The sequence below is a fragment of the Bos indicus genome, chromosome 28, assembly GCF_029378745.1.
Source record: "Bos indicus isolate NIAB-ARS_2022 breed Sahiwal x Tharparkar chromosome 28, NIAB-ARS_B.indTharparkar_mat_pri_1.0, whole genome shotgun sequence".
NCBI lineage: Eukaryota > Metazoa > Chordata > Mammalia > Artiodactyla > Bovidae > Bos > Bos indicus.
The window spans coordinates 38,101,667-38,125,364 of NC_091787.1; the positions used below are offsets into that span (position 1 = coordinate 38,101,667).

At 38.1% G+C, this 23,698-nt stretch overlaps 1 protein-coding gene across 3 annotated transcripts in view; it reads left to right on the plus strand.

Annotated features, from left to right (window-relative positions):
* Nucleotides 1–23,698, plus strand: part of NRG3 (neuregulin 3) — a 1,237,239-nt gene that overhangs the window by 1,115,700 nt on the left and 97,841 nt on the right. The gene's annotated exons all lie outside the window — the stretch shown is intronic.

Genomic DNA, 23,698 nt, shown 5'->3' on the forward strand with positions numbered 1-23,698 from the left:
ATTTAGTCATTTATTTAACAAATATTTATTTATATTTATATTCATATTTATTTATTTAACAAAAGTGTACTAGCACTAAGTGCCAATCATTGAATAGGCATTGGGAATGCAGAATGATTAAAACAGAACAGAGTCCTGCCTCTTTGAAGCTACTGTTCTACTAATGGAAATAACATATATAAGACAAAAAAGCACATGGAACTCTAATGAGTCTTAAGAAGTGCAAAAATGTAGAAGAGGGCAGGAAATGTCAGTATAAGGAGCTGACTTTCTAAATAGATACCAGGGAAAGACTCGCTGAAAAAGTAACATAAACGATTGAAGTGAAGGAGCAAGCTATGTGGATTTCTGACAAGTTTTCCAAGCAGAGGAGAGCCCAAATTCAAGAACTAAAGATCTATGTGTCTGCAGCAGAGTGGGCAAGGAGATCTATCAAAGGATATGAAATCAGAGAAGTTATAGGGACCCAGATCAGCTATGTCCTTATGGGTTATAGTGAGGAATTTGGCTACGAATGAAATAGAAAACCCTTGGAGAGTTTTGAGCACCAGAATGACCAAATCTGTATTGTGTTTTTTGTTTTGTTTTGTTTGTTTGTTTTGTTTGAGAAAAGGCAGATATTATCAAGTAGGAAAGCAGACAGATCAGGTATGGGGCTGTTGCAAGGGTCCAGAGGTCACAAGATGTGACCTGCACAAAGCTTTCAGCAGTAGGGTGGATGAAATAAAGCCTGGATCTGTACTGAAGGGAGAGATATACTGGATTTGTTAATAAATCAGATAATGGGTATGGCAGAGAGAGCAGTCAAGGATGATTTTGGCATTTAGACTCAGTAAGTGGAAAGATAATTGCCATTTATCAGAATGGACAAGTCCATGAGAAGAGGAAGTTTGAGGAGGGAAGGTTAAGTACTGGGTTAATTTTTAGATGTAGTAATTCTGAGATACTTTTTGGATGTGCACATGCAGAGGTTACTTTAGTAGTTTAGATGACTACTAAAGTAGGTAGTCAGTGTCACCCAACAGCAAACTGTTTGCATAGAGCACATGGAAATTCCAAAATTAGAATGGGTTAGATTTAAGGGGCCAATTGTAATTTATAAAATCCTTAACATGAACTAAAATTCTGTAAGGTTCTTTAGTGTGGACATGCTTCTGGCAGAAACAAACAAACAGAAAAAAAAAAAAAATATGAGTAGAGAGGTTGCAAAATCACAAGCTCTAACTCTAAAGCAGATCTCATTCATTGTGTTTTGGAGACCAAGCATTGGAGTTAACCAGAGAATAGCAGAGGTGGTTACTGGGTGCTTTGAGATGGTTCAACTCTTCCTCTGAAGGAATCTCTGTAGGAGGTTTTCTCAAGAGTCCTGCTGATGAGAAGCACTCTGCTCTCAATATCTTCAATTAATTCAGTCTTAGAGGAGTTGTTGCTGGTCTATAGATCTTCTGTTTTGACAAAGATAGCTTGTGACATCACTCTGTCAGTCTGAACGACTTCTATTTTGAGACTGATGACAGCTAGCCAGAAAAGCCAATACTCTAAGTGAATTTTATAGACTCTATTCAACTACTTGAGTTGCTATGGAAACCTTATTAGAAAATATTGGGAATATACATGATCTTTCTAGGCAATATTTTTTCCTAAACAACATGAGTGCCTTTATGTGTAGAAAAAGTGTTGTTTTTTTTTTTTAATGTGAATATATAAAATGTATAAAACATTAGGGTAAAATTTAAACATTTAATATAAAGCATAAACCCAAGCAACCATGCATTTCAAAGAAAAAAATATTGCTGGCTATTGAGAAGCCAATCACTTATCCCTTCCAAATCATAACATTCTCTCAGAAAGAAAAAAAAAATCAATATTCTAAGATGGTGTTCATTTTCTTGCTTGTGTTTAGCATTTTACTACCTAAATACAATAGTTTAAATTAGCCTGATTAATTGTATATCAATAAACATATTTGAACATATATTCATTATGTGAATATGTAATATAATAGACTTACCCATTTCCAAAATCATTGCAGATGGTGACTGCAGCCATGAAATTATCACATTTTTCTTTTTTTTCCTTAATCTTATAATATTAAAAATAATTCTGTCTTGAGCATTTCAGTAGCCATAGTTATACGTGTTTATTCATTTCTATTTAATATCGCCGGGCAATGGAGTGTGCGTATCTCCACATTGAATAGACAATGCAAACTTCTTTTGCTTCCTTGGCTTTGTTGTCTTGTCATTTATTTTCCCAACGAGGTTGAACCAATTTACATTCCAACCAGAATTGTGTAAGAATGTCTGTTACTCTGTATTACCTCCCATATCTGAAATGGTCCCTAGTTTTAATATTTTGCCATTCTGATGTATGTAAATAGTATCACATTGTCTCCCAAGTGTGATCTTGAGCACATTTTTGTGTTTATTTGTCATTCAGATAATTTGTTTGTGAAGTTATTTGTTAGATATCTTGTTTATCAAAGGATTTTCTTATTTTCTTATCAGTTTCTTATTTATATAAGATACAATTTACAGCTTTATAATAAATCTGTATTTCTGATAGATCAAGTAGGTAAAACAATATTTTCCAAGGATGTCCTCATTATCCTGGGCCATTTGTGTTTCCATATACATTTTACAATCAACTTTTGAAAATGGGGAAAAATTAGCTTATTTTTATTTTCATTGAAGTTACATTAAATCTACAAATGAGTTTGTAAAGTACTTGTAAATCTTTGAAAATGAAATCTAATTCTATAATGATCACAGTATAGCCCTTGATTTGTTTAGATCTTCTTTAAAGTTTTTCTCAATAATGTTTTATAGATTTCTGCCCAGAGGTTTTGTGCAACTTTGTTAGATTTATCCCTTGATATTTAAAATGTTATGTTACTGTAAACAATTACTTTTAAATGTTTTCACTGCTGTAGAGAAATTTGATTTCTAATACATTACTTTATATCTAATGACCCTACTCTACTTACTTATTACTTCTAATAATTTATCTGCAGGTCTTTTGGATTGTCTGTTAAATCATATCATCTGAATAATTTTTATCCTTTATTCTTAAACATAAATATTTTTTTCTTCATGTTGTCTTTTTGTACTGGCTAGAACCTCCTGCACAGTACTGATTGAAAATAGTTATACTGTGCTTCATTTTCTTATTCCCAATCCCCAATCTCACACTGGACTCTTTTGACATTTTATCAGTAATTATGATGTTTGCTTATGGCTTTGTTGCCACCTGCTATCACAGTAAGAAAGTTACTTTCTATTTCTAGTTAGCAAAGTTGCACAGTTAACATTAGAGTGCATGTGTCTTTTTGAATTCTAGTTTTCTTCTTTAATATGCTGAGGAGTGGGATTGCTGGGTCACATGGTCATTCTGTTTCTAGATTTTTAAGGAAGGTCTATAGCGTTCTCCTTAGTGAATGCACCAATGTACATACATTCCAACCAACATGGTAAGAGGGTTCTCTTTTCTCCACACCATTTCCAGCACTTACTTTCTATAAACATTTTGATGATGGCCATTCTGACCAATATGAGGTGATAGCTCATTATAGTTTTGATTAGTATTTCTCTAATAATCAATGATGTTGAGCATCTTTTCATGGACTTTTGGCCATCTGTATTTCTTCTTTGGAGAAAAGTCAATTTAGATCTTTTGCCCTTTTTTTTTTTTTTAAATTGGATTGTACATTTGTTTTCTGCTATTGAAATGGTTCCAAATCGGAAAAGGAGTACGTCAAGGCTGTATATTGTCACCCTGCTTATTTAACTTATATGCAGAGTACATTATGCAAAATTCTGGGCTGGATGAAGCACAAGCTAGAATCAAGACTGCTGGGAGAAATATAAATAACGTCAGATATGCAGATGACACAACCCTTATGGCAGAAAGTGAAGAAAAGCTAAAGAGCCTCTTGATGAAACTTGAAGAGGAAAGTGAAAAAGTTGGCTTAAACTCACCATTCAGAAAACTAAGATCATGGCATCTGGTCTCATCACTTCATGGCAAATAGATGGGGAAATAATGGAAACACGGAGACTTTATTTTCAGTTCAGTTCAGTCGCTCAGTCGTGTCCAACTCTTTGTGACCCCATGAATTGCAGCACGCCAGGCCTCCCTGTCCATCACCATCTCCCGGAGTTTACTCAGACTCACATCCATCGAGTCGGTGATGCCATCCAGCCATCTAATCCTCTGTAGTCCCCTTCTCCTCCTGTCCCCAATCCCTCCCAGCATCAGAGTCTTTTCCAATGAGTCAACTCTTCGCATGAGGAGGCCAAAGTACTGGAGTTTTAGCTTTAGCATCAATCCTTCCAGAGAACACCCAGGACTGATCTCCTTTAGAATGGACCAGTTGGATCTCCTTGCAGTCCAAGGGACTCTCAAGAGTCTTCTCCAATACCACAGTTCAAAGGCATCAATTCTTCAGCACTCAGCTTTCTTCACAAGTCCAACTCTCACATCCATACATGACCACTGGAAAAACCATAGCCTTAACTAGACGGACCTTTGTTGGCAAAGTAATGTCTCTGCTTTTGAATATGCTATCTAGGTTGGTCATAACTTTCCTTCCAAGGAGTAAGCATCTTTTAATTTCATGGCTGCAATCACCAACTGCAGTGATTTTGGAGCCCAGAAAAATAAAGTCTGACACTGTTTCCACTGTTTCCCTATCTATTTCCCATGAAGTGATGGAGCCAGATGCCATGATCTTCATTTCCTGAATGTTGAACTTTAAGCCAACTTTTTCACTCTCCTCTTTCACTTTCATCAAGAGGCTCTTGAGTTCCTCTTCACTTTCTGCCATAAGGGTGGTGTCATCTGCGTATCTGAGGTTATTGATATTTCTCCCAGCAATCTTGATTCCAGCTTGTACTTCTTCCAGCCCAGCGTTTCTCATGATGTACTCTGCATAGAAGTTAAATAAGCAGGGTGACAATATACAGCCTTGACATACTCCTTTTCCTATTTGGAACCAGTCTGTTGTTCCATGTCCCGTTCTCACTGTTGCTCCCTGACCTGCATATAGGTTTCTCAAGAGGCAGGTCAGGTGGTCTGGTATTCCCATCTCTTTTAGAATTTTCCACAGTTTATTGTGATCCACACAGTCAAAGGCTTTGGCATAGGCTCCAAAATTACTGCAGATGATGTCTACAGCTATGAAATTAAAAGACACTCCTTGGAAGAAAAGCTATGACCAACCTAGACAGCATATTATAAAGCAGAGACATTACTTTGCTAACAAAGGTCCGTCTAGTCAAAGCTATGTTTTTTCCAGTGGTCATGTATAGATGTGAGTGTTGAACTATAAAGAAAGCTGAGCACCAAAGAATAGATGCTTTTGAACTGTGGTGTTGGAGAAGACTCTTGAGAGTCCCTCGGACTGCAAGGAGATCCAACCAGTCAATCCTAAAGGAAATCAGTCCTGAGTACTCTATGTAAGGACTGATGCTGAAACTGAAACTCTAATACTTTGGCCACCTGATGTGAAGAACTGACACATTTGAAAAGACCCTGATGCTGGGAAAGATTGAGGGGAGGAGGAAAAGGGGACGACAGAGGATAAGATGGTTGGATGGCATCACCCATTCAATGGACATGAGTTGAGTAAGCTCCAGGAATTGGTGATGGACAGGGAAGCCTGGTGTGCTACAGTCCGTGGGGTCACACAGAGTCAGACGTGGCTGAGCGACTGCACTGAACTGAACTATTAGGATGAATGAGCTGTTTGTGTCTTTGACATTAAGCCCTTGTCAGTCACATATTACAACTATTTTCTCCCATTCTGTGGATTATCTTTTTGTTTTGTTTATGGTTTCCTTTGCTGTACAAAAGCTTTTAACTTTAATTAGGTCCCATTTGTTTCTGTTTTTTCATTTTCATTACTCTAGGAGGTGGATCCAAAAAGATATTGCTGCAGTTTATATTTAATTTTTAAATAGGGCATAAAAATCCTACCCATTAAGTGAAAGCTTACTAAAAATTACTGTATTAAAATTAATACCTTGTTTATATCAAAAGACTATGTAAGAGTGAAGTGACTATACAAGTGAGTGACTGTACAAGTCACAAGTTAGGACAAGACATTTTCACTGCATATAAGAAATATCTGATTTGTATTCTAGAGATCAATACAGAAACAGCAAAAAGTCTAATAAGAAAAGTAAGCACTGATAAGGAAGAGAAAATGCACATAGCCTGTGAGTATATGAAAATATACTCAGTATCATTTTTGTTAACAAATTCAAGTTAAAGTCATAATGATATATTTCACAATCAATTGACAGGAAAGATAGAATAGAACAGATTTAACTAGACTAAAATCAACTCAAATCAAACTCGACTAGACTAGAAGAGAATAGAAATTTTGATACAGTCTGGTGTTGGCTAGATTTGAAACAAAAGGGAATCTCATTCAGTGATGGCAGTGTCATGCTATTCCTACTTATATGCCATAAAAATACTCTTGCACAAGTGCTTTAAAACATGGTATGTGAATATGCATGATACTTTTCATAGCAGTCAAAAAAATAAAAAAGACCACAATTAACAGAATGGGTAAATAATTTTTGGTGTAATCAAACATTCAATAGAGTATCATACAGCAACCAAAATGAAAAAATTAGAAAAACATGAACCATTATGGAAAAATTTGAAAGAAAAAGAGTATTAAATGAAGCAAGTAAATCACTGAGAAATCTAAATACATTTATTTAGATTTCCATTTATTTATTTATGAATGTGTATATATAATGTATACACTTGTATGTAGTTAACAAATGGAAAAATGAACAATATCTTGGCTAGGTGTAATTATCTGGGGCTATTTACATCAATGTTGAATTCATATTGATCATTGTCTGATGAAACACACATAGCTATGATTTACACATTTTAGGCAATTGATCATTTCTGTGGGGGAAGTAAGCATATGTGATCGGGGAAGAGCTGACAGTATCCAGTAAGAAACTAGTGATTTAAATTTCTTAAACTGGACACATGTAGTTGTTAATTTTACATAGTAACTGTATTCTTACCTTTTATGCATCTTCACATGTGTAACACATTTTTCAATAAAATTTTGGAAAAAAACTTGAAAAAAGAAAAATGTATTAAAATGAGGCAATGCTGTGGTACAAAATATTACAGATTTCCTTTTAAATTAATAAGGGGGAAATATCCTATGAGGATAAAATCCAAGCTGTCATATATACATACCTGTCTGTGTCAACATCTCCAATGATCTCTGGGTTTAGCAACAGCTGATTTTGGCTCTTAGATCAATATGTCATTATTCCCCTTTGGTATTCTTTTTGTTTATGGTCTGCTCAGAAACCTTTCCTTCTTCTGCCATTCTCCCCTCTTTTCCTGTACATTTGTATTTTCCTTTAAGATTCAGTCCATCCACTGCCTTCTCAAAGAAAGATTGCTGAGACTCCCTTCTCCTGGACTGGTCCAACCTCCTGTTTGGCCCTGCTAGCATCCTGATTTATTTCTTTCATTGTATTCTCTGTATGGTCTTGTTAGTAGTTGGAGAAGGAAATGGCAACCCACTCCAGTACTCTTGCCTAGAAAATCCCATGGACGGAGGAGCCTGGTAGGCTACAGTCCATGAGGTCGCAAAGAGTTGGACACGACTGAGCGACTTCACTACTGCTACTAATTGGTATTAATGTGTGGATATTCTTCCCACCTGACCATGAACTATTTAAGGGCACGGAGCTACATCATTCTTTCGTGGATCCCCAGCTCTTAACTCTGTTTCCTCACATCCTGCAGGCATCCAATATGCCTTTGTCAAATGAGGGAAGGAGGGCAGGAAGATAGTGACTTTATACCAGAGAAGCTTAATGGTAAGATAGCATAAACATGAAAAAATTAAATGAGATTTTAATAATAGTTTAAGACAATTTGAGTTAAAAATATGAAAGACAGTCCAGTGCTATAAAATTTTCTCAAATGAATGCCATAAAATGAAAACTTTATGAAGATTTAAAGAAGGTGAGTGACAGCCAAGATTTGAACCTCAGCTGGGTTATTTGCTTGTTGGATGAATTCCATTTCCTTATTTATCTGTAAACACAAATAGATGGGGAAACAGTGGAAACAGTGTCAGACTTTATTTTTGGGGGCTCCAAAATCACTGCAGATGGTGACTGCAGCCATGAAATTAAAAGACGCTTACTCCTTGGAAGGAAAGTTATGACCAACCTAGATAGCATATTGAAAAGCAGAGACATTACTTTGCCAACAAAGGTCCGTCTAGTCAAGGCTATGGTTTTTCCAGTGGTCATGTATGGATGTGAGAGTTGGACTGTGAAGAATGCTGAGTGCCAAAGAATTGATGCCTTTGAACTGTGGTGTTGGAGAAGACTCTTGAGAGTCCCTTGGACTGCAAGGAGAGGGATAGACTGGGAATTTGAGGTTGGTAGGTTTGAAGTATAACATTTTGAATGGATAAACAGTAGAGTCCTACTGTGTAGCACAAGGAACTCTATCCAATCTCCTGGGATAAACCATAATAGAAATGGATATTTAAAAAAGAATGTATATATGTATAAAATTGAGTTACTTTGCTATACAGCAGAGATTGACACAACATTGTAAATCAAGTGTACTGCAATAAAAAATAATTAATATTTAAAGAAAAAGGAATGGGGACTATTTGAATAGGAAGCAATCTGAGAGTTTGCCAGTATAGTTTTTGTGAGAGAAGGTGACAAAGGAATGAAGCTGGCATTTATGGAACCTTCAACACATCAGTCTGTTGATCAGGTAACTTGTTGACATTATATCAATAAATATTCACAACCAGCCCCCAGGGAAATCCTACCAACCCCATTTTTCAGATGAGAAAACTGAGCCTTAGAAAGTGTGAAGCACATGTTTGGCTGAACCAAGGCAAAAGAAGCAGTCAGAGGTTTGTAGAAACTTTCCTGTGTCTGGCAAAGAAGGATGAAGCCATGTTGTGAATGGATTTGTGAATGTGCATCATGTTTTCCACGAAATGCCTGTTTACAGTTGTAGGATATCTAAGAGTAGATTTTAATGAGAGGAATGATGTTTTGATTTCCTACGTAGAGATGCATGTGAACTTTGATATATTTAAAATATGTAACTGAAAACAGCTGCTTGTCAAAAAATCGAAGTGACTACCTCTGAATGTGGTTTGTAAGTCTGCTAACAACCTTAAACTAGATTTAATGTCATGTTTTTACAACATACTGTATGGAGAGTAATCAGTATGGAAGGTTGTCTCTTTCTTCCCAAAGGATTGTAGCAGGAATGAAATTCATTAAGTCTGAGAAACCTTTACTGCTGGGAGCTGCATTGGACCCCCTGCCTCAGAGTAACAAATCGAATTGCATTTTAAAGAAACCTGGAGTCTTTATTCTTCTTGGCATCAAGTCCCACACTCATGATTAGCAGAGGTCAGTCATCAGCTGAAGTAAACCTGGTCTTCTCTGACTAGATTGGTCTGTTTCCATCCATCTGCTTATGTGAGATGAAATTTGCTTTGGTGAAGGGCAATGCAAAGATCACCAGCTTGGGCTGCTTTTACCATCACAATGTGCTGTTTACATTTCTGAAAAAGGACTTGATTAAGATGCAGCAAAATAAAGTCTTTAAAATGTGAGTAAATGTATACTTGTATGAATGTGTTAAGTGCTTATGGAAGAGAAAGCATTTGAAGGTCTGAATATTCGAGTCAGAATTTTAAATTAGACTCGAGTTAAATAGCTTTTCAGAAACACATAGATGTTCTTAAACCATAATCTAATGCTTGAGAGAACTGAATAATTTTTGATACAAGTAAATGTAAATTTTAAATGGTGTAAGATGGTTAACTGTCCAGATAAAAGGTAAAATGTATTGCTCCATGACTGAATTCACAGCAGAACACAAAAGATCCATCTGGAACTTAACAAGACCAGAAAACAAACAGATCTTACTTCTGATGTCTGCATTTTTTGAATGGCTGGTGCTTTTAAGTAACTTTTTGTTCAGTCTCTAAGTGTCCAACTCTTTGCAACCCCATGGACTTCAGCATCCTATGTCTTAATGTATAAGAGAACAATGGAAATGTTTCACGCTCAGTAATATTGTAATGATACACTGTGGAGTATGTTCACTTAGCATTTTCTATATGTAGAGAGACCCCTCTAGGCCTGCCAGTCCAGCAACCTGAGCCCCTTTTTTGGCACCACATACAGCTTCTTATCTTGTTTAGCAAATTTGCTTAGCCTTTTTGGGGGAGGCCAAGAAGTGCCAGAGAGTCAAAATCCCAAGAGCAACTCTGAACCAATGAGAGATGACAACTGTGGTGTAAGGAGCCCAGCTTCTTGTCCCACTGGGGCACCATCCTGAGAAGCTTTCTGCATAGCCTCTCAGAGAGTTCCCACAGGGGCTGAGCTGGGATATTACAGCAGTAAAGTGCTCGTTAACCCACCCTCTATTGGTTTCTTCTTTTTCCGCTCTCATTTCTGTATCCCCTCGCAATGCTTCTGGGATCATTTCTCAACTGGTAGTCTTAGATGCCCATTTAAAACATGGATACAAGAGAATGGGAGCTAACAGAGCTCAGGCCTCTCTTTTAAGACCACCCTGCAGGAGTCAGGGATCCAGAGTTTCCTATTCTGATGCTCCAAGGGCTGGTGCAGGTCCTTCTCTCCATCAGCTCTGGCATCTTGAGAGCAGACTGTGCACTTTTATGCACACCTCTAGCCCCTGAATTTTAAATGAGCTTGGACATGCAGACTGCTTCAGTTCAGTTCATTTTAGTCGCTCAGTCATGTCCAACTCTTTGCGACCCCATGAATCGCAGCACGCCAGGCCTCCTTGTCCATCACCAACTCTCAGAGTTCACTGAGACTCACATCCATCGAGTCAGTGATGCCATCCAGCCATCTCATCCTCTGTCATCCCCTTCTCCTCCTGCCCCCAATCCCTCCCAGCATCAGAGTCTTTTCCAATGAGTCAACTCTTCACATGAGGTGGCCAAAGTACTGGAGTTTCAGCTTCAGCATCATTCCCTCCAAAGAGATCCCAGGGCTGATCTCCTTTAGAATGGACTGGTTGGATCTCCTTGCAGTCCAAGGGACTCTCAAGAGTCTTCTCCAACACCACAGTTCAAAAGCATCAATTCTTCGGCGCTCAGCTTTCTTCACAGTCCAACTCTCACATCCATACACGACCACAGGAAAAACCATAGCCTTGACTAGACAGACCTTTGTTGGCAAAGTAATGTCTCTGCTTTTGAATATGCTGTCTAGGTTGGTCATAACTTTCCTTCCAAGGAGTAAGCGTCTTTTAACCGTATCCATACCCATATGCACATGCTCTTGTCGAGAAGGAATATGGTGAGCAGAGAAGAGGGAGCAGGCTCTTTGGGGCCTCCAGTTGCACTCCTGGTTTGACTTCTTAACCTTAGGCGTGGGAGGAATGGAAGGAGCACCATCTGAGAGTCATAGGCTGTGAGTTTTACTCTAGATATCACAAGTTAGATGCTGTAAAGTATTGGCAGGTGATCTAACTCCTGGTTTTTAACTACTTCACAGATAATGAGAGACGTATATAAATTTATGTATAAAGTCCCTTCAAGATCATAGAGTCCTACAAAGTCATCAAGAGCAATTCTCTCATATATAAGGAACACTTAAAATGTCCTCCTTTAATTTCTGCCTAGAAACTCTGATTGTTTGCCCACCCTAGATGAGTTATTGTCCTCATGACACCTGCTCTAGGCCTCTTCCTGCTCTTGAACACAGCATCCAAAGCAATGCGGATAATGGTTCTTATAATGTAGGTAAAATATGGAGAGAAAAGCTGTGTTTGCAATATGAACACAACCATGAATTAAATGCATATAAACTTTATAGTTGATCCTTTTTTCTCAAATGGTATCCTATTTAACATGCTATTAGTATAAGTTAGGTCTTAAAAATATTAATTTTAAATGCATGCTGTAATCTTTTTGAAAATAACCATGAACTTTCTTTAACTGATATGTAGGTATGGGGAGAAATAAAATCTAGTTCCTAGGCAAATATTAATAACTATTTTAACAATGTAATAAATTGTATATATGCTGCATCAGATACTCTTAAACATTTTCTACATAAATTACCTTATTTTTAATCACAGTGACCTGTAGGGTTATTGTAATTATCTTCCATGTTACAAATAAAGAAAATGAGACCCACAGACATTATATGATTTGATAAAGCCCCTCAGATAATAAGCATTAGAGCAGAAAATATATAGTCATATCCTAAAGGTTAATGCCATCATAATGGTAAAACTGTGAGAACATTCTGATGACTGGATTAGTTTAAAAGAGGTTTGTTTTGTTTTGTTTTCCCATGGATTTTGTCTTTGTTTTGCTTCCTATTACTAGTGAATTGGTATTACTGACCAGGATAACAAAAAATTAGACCTTAAGTCTGAAATACAGATCTTTCCAAAATATCGTGGGAGTTAATATAAGTATTTAAAATATTAATTATTAATACTACCAGAACTATCCATTAACATACATTATAAAGTCTATTTCTTTAACTTAATTTTTATTTTATATTATAGTTGATTTACAGTGCTGTCTTTGTTTCAGGTATACATCAAGAAGATCCATTATACATACATATATATCCATTATTTTTCAGATTCTTTTCCTATATAGGCTATTATAGAGTATTAAATAGACTTCCCTTGCTATATTTAGTGTTAGTCGCTCAATTGTATCCAATTCTTTGTGACCCCATGGAACATAGACTGCCAGGCTCCTCTGTCCATGGAATTCTCAGGGATCTTCCTGACGCAGGAATTGAACCGGGGTCTCCTGCATTTCAGGCAGATTCTTTACAGTCTGAACCACCCAGGAAACCCCTCTTGCTATTTAGTAGGTCCTTATTATCATTGGAAAAGACGCTGATGCTGGGAGGGATTGGCGGAAGGAGAAAAAGGGGATGACAGAGGATAAGATGGCTGGATGGCATCACTGACCTGATGGATGTGAGTTTGAGTGAACTCCGGGAGTTAGTGATGGACAGGGAGGCCTGGCGTGCTGCAATTCATGGGGTCGCAAAGAGTCGGACACAACTGAGCAACTGAACTGAACTGATTATCTACTTTATATATAGTAGTGTGTATATGTCAATCACAAATTTCCAATTTATCCCTCCCCTCTTCCGTCCTAGTAACTGTAAGATAGTTTTTTACACCTGTAAGTCTATTCCTGTTTTGTAAATAATTTCATGCGTATTATTTTTTAGATATCCCAGATTAATGATATCCTATTATATGGCAACCCACTCCAGTATTCTTGCCTGGAGAATCCCAGGGACAGGGGAGCCTGGTGGGCTGCTGTCTATGGGGTCGCACAGAGTCGGACACGACTGAAGCGACTTGGCAGCAGCAGCAGCAGACTTACTTCATTTAGTATGATACTATCTAATTCCATCCTTGTTGCTGCAAATAGCATTATTTCTTACTTTTTGTGGTCGAGTAGTATTCCACTGTATATATGAACCACATCTTCTTTACCCATTCATCTGTCAATAGACATTTAGCTTGCTTCGATGTCTTGACTCCTGTAAACAATATTTCAGTAAACACTGGGGTGCATGCGTCTTTGAATTGTGGTTTTCTCTGGCTGTATGCCCAGGAGTGGGATTTTTGGATCATATGGTAGTTCTATTTAAAGTTTTTTAAGGAAACTCCATACTGTTCTCCATAATGGTTGTACCAATTTGCATTCTCACCAACAGTGTAGGAAGATTTCCTTTTCTGCACTCCTTCTCCAATAAGTGTTTGTAGACTTTTTGATGATGGCCATTCTGACTGGAGTGAGAAGATACCTTATTGTGGTTTTGAGTTACATTTCTCTAATAACTAATGATGTTGAACATCTTTACATGTGCCTATTGGCCATCTGTATGTCTTCTTTGGAGAAATGTCTATGAAGATCTTCTGCATATTTTTCAATTGGGTCATTGTTGTTGAGTTGTTTGAGCTGCATGTATATTTTGGAGATGAAGCCCTTGTCAATCACATCATTTGCAAGCATTGTCTCCTATTCCATAGGTTGCCTTTTCATTTTGTCTATGGTTTTCTTTTCTGTGCAAAAGCTTTGAAGTTTAATTCAATCTCACTTCTTTTTAATTTTCATTACACTAGGAGATGGATCCAAAGTGATAATACTGTGATTTATGTCAGAGAGTGTTCTGCCTATATTTTCCTCTAAGAGTTTTATCGTGTTCAGTCTTACATTTAATTCTATAATCCACTTTGAGTTTGTTTCTGTGCATAGTGTCTGAGAATGTTCTAGTTTCATTCTTTTCCATGTAGCTGCACAGTTTTCCCAGCACCACTGATTGAAGAGACTGGCTTTTCTCCATTGTATATGTTTGTCCCCTTTATTGTAGATAACTTGATCACATGAGTGTGGGTTTATTTCTGGGCCTTCTATCCTGTTCCACTGATCTGTATTTCAGTTTTTGTGTTAGTATCATATTGTTTTAATTACTGTAGCATTGTAGTACAGTGTGAAGTCAGGGAACCCGATTCCTCCAGGTCTGAATTTCTTTCTCGGGATTGCTTTGACTGTTCAGTCCTCTGTGTTTCCATACAATTAAAAAAAAAATTGTTCTAGTTCTATGAAAAGTGCTATTGGTAATATAATACAGATTGCATTGAATCTGTAGATTACTTTGGATTTGAATTGATTTAAAATGAACATTGGTTTTTTTTTTTATTATGCTTACATACAGGGGACTTATGTTGGGTCATTTTGATATGTCAACATTAATTTTTAATCTCAAAAAAATATACTATGTTTATTGAGTTTTATTCTTTATCTTTCAAATGCATCTTAAATATGTATAATTATAGGAAACTTCCATTCTTTCAGTTGAGTTCCATCTCTCAGATATGTGACCCCATGGACTGCAGCACGCCAGGCTTCCCTGTCCATTACCAACTCCTGAAACTTATGCAGATTCATGTCCATCAAGTCAATGATGCCATCCAGCCATCTCTGTCATCCCCTTTTCCTCCTGCCTTCAATCTTTCCCAGCATCAGGGTCTTTTCCAATGAGTCATTTCTTCACATCAGGTGGCCAAATTATTTGAGTTTCAGCTTCAGTCCTTCCGGGAATATTAAGGACTGATTTTCTTTAGGATTGACTGGTTGGATTTCCTTGTAGTCCAAGTCAAGAGTCTTCTCCACCACCACAGTTCAAAAGCATCCATTCTTCAGCACTCAGCTTTCTTTACAGTCCAACTGTCACATCCATACATAACTACTGGAAAAAACCATAGCTTTGACTAGACAGACTTTTGTTGTAAAGTAATGTCTTTGCTTTTAATATGCTGTCTAGGTTGGTCATAGCTTTTCTTCCAAGAAGCAAATGTCTTTTAATTTCATGGCTGCAGTCACCATCTGCAGTGATTTTGGAGCCCCCAAAAATAAAGTCTCTCACTATTTCCATTGTTTCCCCCTCATTTGCCATGAAGTGATGGGACCAGATGCCATGATCTTTGTTTTCTGAATGTTGAGTTTTAAACCAACTTTTTCACTCTCCTCTTTCACTTTCATCAAGAGGCTCTTTAGTTCTTCTTTAACGTCTCTCTTAAAGCTGAAGAACTGTGTGTGTGCGTATGTGTGTATTTGTGTGTATGTAAGAGTGTGTGTATGTAGAAGGAAATAGAAACCCACTTCAGTATTCTTGCCTGGAAAATCCCGCGGACAAAGGAACCTGATGGGCTATAGTCCATGGAGTCACAAGAATTGGACATGACTTGGTAACTAAACCACCACGACCATTCATGTGTGTAAGAAAGAGATTTGTTCACTACCCGACTATCATGACCCGCAGCCATGCCCTAGAGGATAAGTTTAGGCTCTCAGAGCTAGGACTCACTTCATCTTATTATTATTATAATTTTATTGAAGCTGGTACAGGAGCTGGGAAAGCACGAGTAAAGGTAAAACTAGCTTTTGTTTGGTGTGGGTCTGTATTTATGTACACTTTTTATTGGCCGTTGATCTAACTTCCTCAGATCTCAAAGTGATGGAGAATATGGCTAGAATATGGGATGATGGGAGGCCAGAAGGATGGGCACCAAACAGACTGTTCACAGAAGGTCCTGGAGTCCTTCCTACACAAATGCCCAGAGCCTCCTTATTCTCAAAAATGCCAGTGCTGCTGTCTGTATGTTGAACCTCTAACTTCCACTACCACCGAGTCCTTGGAGTATTTTTCAAGAAGAATAATGGGCCCTTTATGGATCCTTGTAGCTGATAGTTAAATAGCAGAATGGAACCTACAGAACAGGTTAAAATTTCTTAAGCTCCAGCCATGAACTGAACACCGTAAAATAAGGATATACAGAACAGCAGATGGTTAAAATTGTATGTGGAAGTCATTTATTATTTTGAAGGAATTTGTCTGTGGTATACATATCCATGCGTAAGTTACTCACATGCTGTGTTGTGCTGTGCTTAGTCGCTCAGTCATGTCTGACTCTTTGCAACCCCAATGGACTGTAGCCTGCCAGGCTCCTCTGTCCATGGAGATTCTCCAGGCAAGAATACTGGAGTGGGTTGCCCTCTAAGTTACTTACATACTGACTGTCAGTCCTCCCACTTTCGAAGACTAATGATTTCATAGTTTAGTAATCATTATGTTTCTAAAATGATACTTGCTTTTATTTAGAGATACTCTTATAAAAATGACCCAGGATTTGATTTAAAGGAGACCCCATTATTGGGGGTGGTGTATCCATTATGGGCTTCCCTGGTAGTCCAGACAGTAAGAATCTCCCTGCAGTGCAGGATATGCAGATTTGATCCTTGGGTCAGAAAGATCCCCTGGAGAAGGGAATGGCAACCCACTCCAGTATTCTTGCCTGGAGAATTCCATGGACAGAGGAGCCTGGTGGGCTACAGTCCAAAGACTGCAAAGAGTCGGATATGACTGAGCGACTGTCACACAGAAACACACATAAAATATTGTACATGGAATAATGTAGAATAAAATATAATTCATCTTTTTTAAACTGATAATATATATTATCATATATGAGCTTCCCTGGTTGTAGAGATAGTCAAGAATCTGAAATGCAGGAAACCCAGGTTCTATAACTGGGTTGGGAAAATACCCTGAAGAACGTAATAGATACCCACTCCTGTATTCTTGCCTGGAGAATTCCATGGACGGGGGAACTAGGTGGGCTACAGTCCAGGGGGTCACAAAGTGTCAGACATCATCATATATATATATATAATTTATCATACATATGCTAACAGAAAAATGTGTTACTATAAATGGTCGCATCTGTGTCCTTAGGTTGGTTCTATCTTTATATTCACCTATACTTCTACGCATTCAGCTATGGCAGCAAACACGACTCTTCCTATTGTGCTCAGTTATGTCCAATTCTTTGCAACCCCATGGATTACAGCCTGCCAGGCTCCTCTGTCCATAAAATTATTCAGGCAGGAATACTGGAATGGGTTTCCCTTGCCTTCTTAAGGTGATCTTCCCAACCCAGGGATCAAACCCATGTTGCCTGCATTGGCAGGCAAATTCTTTACCACTGAGCCACCTAGGAAGCCCAGAATGGGGTCTGAAAGTGAAAATGAAAGTCGCTCAGTTGTGTACAACTCTGTGACACTGGTCATGTGTTATAAAAATAAGCAAGACTGCAGACAACAGGAGTGAAGTCTGCACTTTAATATTTGTTAGCTTTGATTTCTACACACATTTTGCCTCTCTATCCCACTCAAGTTTGTCATTTTTACATGGTCAGCTTATGTCTTAACTACTTTCTTTTCCACATGCACAGTAGAATTTCTAGAATTCCAGATATTCTATAACAGATGGTGGCATGGTAATCACACTCCTCTTTATTGTGTCACAGATGTCCATTAATCATTTATAAGTAGCATTTAAGCCTGAAGAAAAGGGAGCAAGGTGGGGAAGGTTTTTCATGCAAAAAGCATCAAAGTGATAGTCTAAAAGGAGAGTATATTGAAACAGTATTCCTCATTTTTTTTAATATCAGCGTAGAAGAAAATATTGGTAAGATGTTCAGGTATACCCTGGGGGCTTCCTTGGTGGCTTAGATGGTAAAGAATATGCCTGTGATGCAGGAGTTGCAGGTTTGATCCCAGGGTCAAGAAGATCCCCTGGAAGAGGAAATGGCAACACAATCCAGCATTCGAGCATGGGAAATTCCATGAACAGAGGAGTCTGGTGGGCTACAGTCCATAGAGTTGCAAAGAGTCAGACACAGTTCAGTTCAGTTCAGTCATTCAGTCGTGCCTGACTACTTGTGACCCACGGACTGCAGCACGCTGGGCCTCACTGTCCGTCATCAACTCCCGGAGCCTACTGAAACCCATATCCATCAAGTGGGTGATACCATCCGACCATCTCATCCTCTGTTGTCCCCTTCTCCTCCCACCTTCAATCTTGCTCAGCATCAGGGATTTTTCCAATGAGTCAATTCTTTGCCTCAGGTGGCTAAACTATTGGAATTTCCACTTCAGCATCAGTCCTTCCAATGAATATTCAGGACTGATCTTTAGAATGGACTGGTTGGATCTCCTTGCAGTCTAAGGGACTCTCAAGAGTCTTCTCCAACCCATAGATCAAAAGCATCAATTCTTCTGCGCTCAGCTTTCTTTATAGTCCAACTCTCACATCCACACATGACTACTGGAAAAACCATAGCTTTGACTAGATAGACCTTTGTTGGCAAAGTAATGTCTCTGCTGTCCAAGTTGGTCATAACTTTTCTTCCAAGGAGCTAGCATCTTTTAATTTGATGGCTGTAATCACTATCTGCAGTGATTATGGAGCCCAAAAATATAAAGTCTGTCACTGTTTCCCCATCTATTTGCCATGAAGTGATGGGACCAGATGACATGATCTTTGTTTTCTGAATGTTGAGTTTTAAGCCAACTTTTTCACTCTCCTCTTTCACTTTAATCAAGAAGCTCTTTAGTTCTTCACTTTCATTCATAAGAGTGGTGTCATCTGCATATCTGGGGTTACTGATATTTCTCCTGGCAATCTTGATTCCAGCTTGTGCTTCATCCAGCCCAGCATTTAGCACAATGTACTCTGCATATAAGTTAAATAAGCAGGGTGACAATTATACAGCCTTGACGTACTTCTTTCCTGATTTGGAACCAGTGTGTTGTTCCATGTCCTGTTCTGTTTCTTCTTGACCTGCATACAGATTTTTCAGGAGACAGATAATGTGGTCTGGTATTCCCATCTCTTGAAAAATTTTCCACAGTTTGGTGTGATCCACACAGTCAAAGGCTTTGGCATAGTCAATAAAGCAGAAGTAGATGTTTTTCTGGAACTCTTGCAGAGAGACACAAATGAATCAGACACAAGTGAGCAACTCACACTTTCTCTTTTCAGTTTTTTCCAGGAATACCCTGCAAGCTGTCTGAGGCATATGAATGGGATTTGTAGCAATGTTCTTTATATTATATAATTATAATTATAATGTAATAATAGAATATAAAATATTAAAATTATATATCTATAAAATATCTTGGGGTAAGTTTGCTTCTCTTTTTATTATACTTTCTTCACAATTGCTTCTCACTTTGCTTGCTTAGTGAATTTCCTTCCTTTTTTCTGATCCCTCCTCCTTTACTTTCTTCCTTCCTTTTTCTGTAGAATTTGAATAGCTGATGTCTTAGTCCATTTGGGCTGCTATAACAAATATACCATAGAATGGATGGTTAGGAAGTCCAGGATTAAGGTACCAACAGATTAGATTTGGTGATTTGTGAGTGTCTATTTCCTGGCTCATAAATGGCTATCTTCTTTCTGTATCTTTACAAAGTGGAACTCATAGAAGATTCTTTGGGGTCTCCATTAGAGGATCACTAATCTCTTGATATGCAGGTCAGGAAGCAACAGTTAGAACTGGACATAGGACAACAGACAACTGGTTCCAAATAGGAAAAGGAGTACATCAAGGTTGTATATTGTCACCCTGCTTATTTAACTTATATGCAGAGTACATCATGAGAAACACTGGGCTGGAAGAAGCACAAGCTGCAATCAAGACTGCCGGGAGAAATATCAATAACCCCAGATATGCAGATTACACCACCCTTATGGCAGAAAGTGAAGAGGAACTAAAAAGCCTCTTGATGAAAGTGAAAGAGGAGAGTGGAAAAGTTGGCTTAAAGCTCAACGTTCAGAAAATGAAGATCATGGCATCCAGTCCCATCACTTCATGGGAAATAGATGGGGAAACAGTGGAAACAGTGTCAGACTTTATTTTCGGGGGCTCCAAAATCACTGCAAATGGTGATTGCAGCCATGAAATTAAAAGACACTCCTTGGAAGGAAAGTTATGACCAACCTAGATAGCATGTTCAAAAGCAGAGACATTACTTTGCCAAAAAGGTCCGTCTAGTTAAGGCTATGGTTTTTCCAGTAGTCATGTATGGATGTGAGAGTTGGACTGTGAAGAAAGCTGAGTGCCAAAGAATTGATGCTTTTGAACTGTGGTGTTGGAGAAGACTCTTGAGAGTCCCTTGGACTGCAAGGAGATCCAACAGGTCCATTCTAAAGGAGATCAGTCCTGGGTGTTCTCTGGAAGGAATTATGCTAAAGCTGAAACTCCACTACTTTGGCCACCTCATGCGAAGAGTTGACTCATTGGAAAAGACTCTGATGCTGGGAGGGATTGGGGGAGGAGGAGAAGGGGACGACAGAGGATGAGATGGCTGGATGGCATCACTGACTCGATGGACATGAGTCTGAGTGAACTCAGGGAGTTGGTGATGGACAGGGAGGCCTGACGTGCTGCGATTCATGGGGTTGCAAAGAGTTGGACAGGACTGAGCGACTGAACTGAACTGAACTGAACTGAATCTCTTTTGTGAGGGCTCCACCCTCATGTCCTAATCACAGCCCATAGGTCCACCTACTAATGTCATTCTGATGAGGATTAGGATTTTAGCCTATACTTCGGGCTTCCCTTGTAGCTCAGTCAGTAAAGAATATTCCTGCAGTGCAGGAGACCAGGGTTCGATGCCTGGGTCAGGAAGATCCACTGGAGAAGGAAATGGCAACCCACTCCAGCATTCTTACCCAGAAAATCCCATGGACAGAGGAGCCTGGTGGACTGCAGACCATGGGTTCCCAAAGAATTGGGCATAACTGAGTGACTAACATCTACTTACTTAACACTTAGGGAGAATACAAACATTTAGTTCCTAACAGTCAAGTGATTTCTTTTCACTTGAATATTTAAAGGGCAGCTTTGAAACTTCTATCTTTCCAGATGCACTGAGGATATCCAAAAGATTGATAATGTTTCTATCTTTTCCATGAGTTGCATCTAAATGCAGCAAACTTTCTTCTTATAGCCTAAGGGCAATGGACTGGGGGGAAGGACAGTTTAACTGTGGTCTCTTGCTGGAAATCAAGGCTAGACTCTCTTTACTGAAATCTAATCGATATTATTAAACATGGTTGCAACACCCAACCATGAGCTGGTGTTACTCCTGTGAGCTTCACCTCATTCTCTAATGCAGTATGTTGTCATGGTAATTTTTACCTCTCTTGATGGTATATATTGGCTTCTATTCATAAAAGCACTGCCTTAGATGTGCTCTTCAAAAATTAAGCAGGACAACTATTTTTTTATTTGTTTAGTCACTAAGTCATGTCCAACTCTTTTGTGACCCCATGGGCTGTAGTTCCCCAGGCTCCTCTGCGCATGGGATTTCCCAGGCAAGAATACTGGAGTGGGTAGTCATTTCCTTCTCCTGAGAATCTTCCCAACCCAGGGACTGAACCTGTGTATTAGTGGGAGGATTCTTTATCACAGAGCCACCCTTATTCCTTTTCTCATCAGTCCTAACTCTAAGGACAGGACATGGGGACTCAGGCTTGACACATTATACCATAATCTAAGTTTCTTTCCTTGGCAGCAGTGTTAAAAAGTTATAGCATAAGACCATACCCTATTCCTCATTCAGTTGTTGCTAGTGAATTTTTGGCTTTCATTAAAATATTAATTTCTATAGGTTTTGAGGAACATGATTTGTGTTATGGCCTTGCTCAATCATCTTTATCTAAAATTTTAATGTATTTTAAAGTAGCTGAACATTTTGTTACACATGTATCATCAGGATTTTAAACATTTGGAGAATAAATACATCACAAATTTTGCTTGTTTCTGTGTTACAAACCAGAATTTTGAGAGCACAAGGAATCATGAAATTTAAAACATATTCAGTAGGAAACACGATATTGTTACTGAGATAGCATGATTACCATTCTTCTAATGTGCTAACATTTCCGTACACAAGGCAATGCATTTACCAGAAAACCCAGGCCCTTCCTTATCCTTAAATGACTCCCTTCTATAAAATCAACTTGTATCAGAGAAGCTAAGAAAGAAGCCTGCAGAAATCATTGGTTCCTGTGCTTTGTTCTTTCATAGAACCCATGGAAGATAAGATGGTGATTATACACAAGCAAAAAAAAAAAAAAAGGCAAGGAAAAGAGAGAGTGACTTATAAGGTCTTAATTAGTAATTGTAATAGAAGTGAAAATAATGTAAATGGATAGATCCTAACATTACACTGCACTGAAAACTGTAAACTGCAATCAATGCAAACTAACCTGGGTTAACAATTCCATTATTCTCAATTATCTCAAGAACTAAGGTAATGTCTCTGATCCCATTATTGAGAGCAGCACAGAGTTCTCCTGTGGGCACCATCCACCCTTCATACTTTCATCGGGGTTCTCTATTGTCTGCTTTGGTTCCAGTCTAATGGGGAAATAAGTCCTTAAGGTGACTTTTTTGAAAGTTTGTAGTACCTGCCTATATTTATATTACATTACACAGAAAGGTTTCGGAAGATTTCCTTATATAAAATTCATGCTTTGTGGAGCTGGAGCTGAATTCTGACTTCTTAATATTCTAGCGTATTTAATTAAATCCTACTTTTTAACACTTTAAGGATCATGGATTCTATTGTAGTTTCCTCCTTCAGAAGTCAGTTCATAGCATGCTAAATCTTTTATTAATCAGGATATATAACATTGATGTAGTCTGTCTGGAGGCTATTAAGAAGCATTAATGGAATCAAAGTGATACTAATATATCATGAATTATTTAAATGGCTCTGTTGCTTAAACTAAAATCTCTATTTTAATGAAAAGTGAGCCTATGGAATATTTGCAGTTACTATTGAATAAGAAATATATGGTGTGTGTATTATATAAAATACAACATGTATTATGTGAATCATTTATAGACTACTTTTTTTCAATACAGAAGATTTTCCCTTTAATTCCACAAATATCATTTAAGCTGTATTTACTAACTGTCTGAATAGGAACTAAATATAAATAGATAGGAATCATAGCCTTTGCTTTGGAAGGCATAGAATCTAAATGTAGAGAAGATATGTGAAACTATGTGAAACTGTTTAAATATGCTTTGATCAAACTATGTAGGCAATGTTATAGCTTTGAATCTTGGCCTGACTTCAGACACTTATGTACTTTTTGCAAGCCAAAACCCGTCCCTGAGCTGAATTTCTCATCTTCAAAGGACTCACAAGAAGAGTTCCTTTCAGAAAGACATGATAATTATAAAAGTGTCCATATGGTACCTG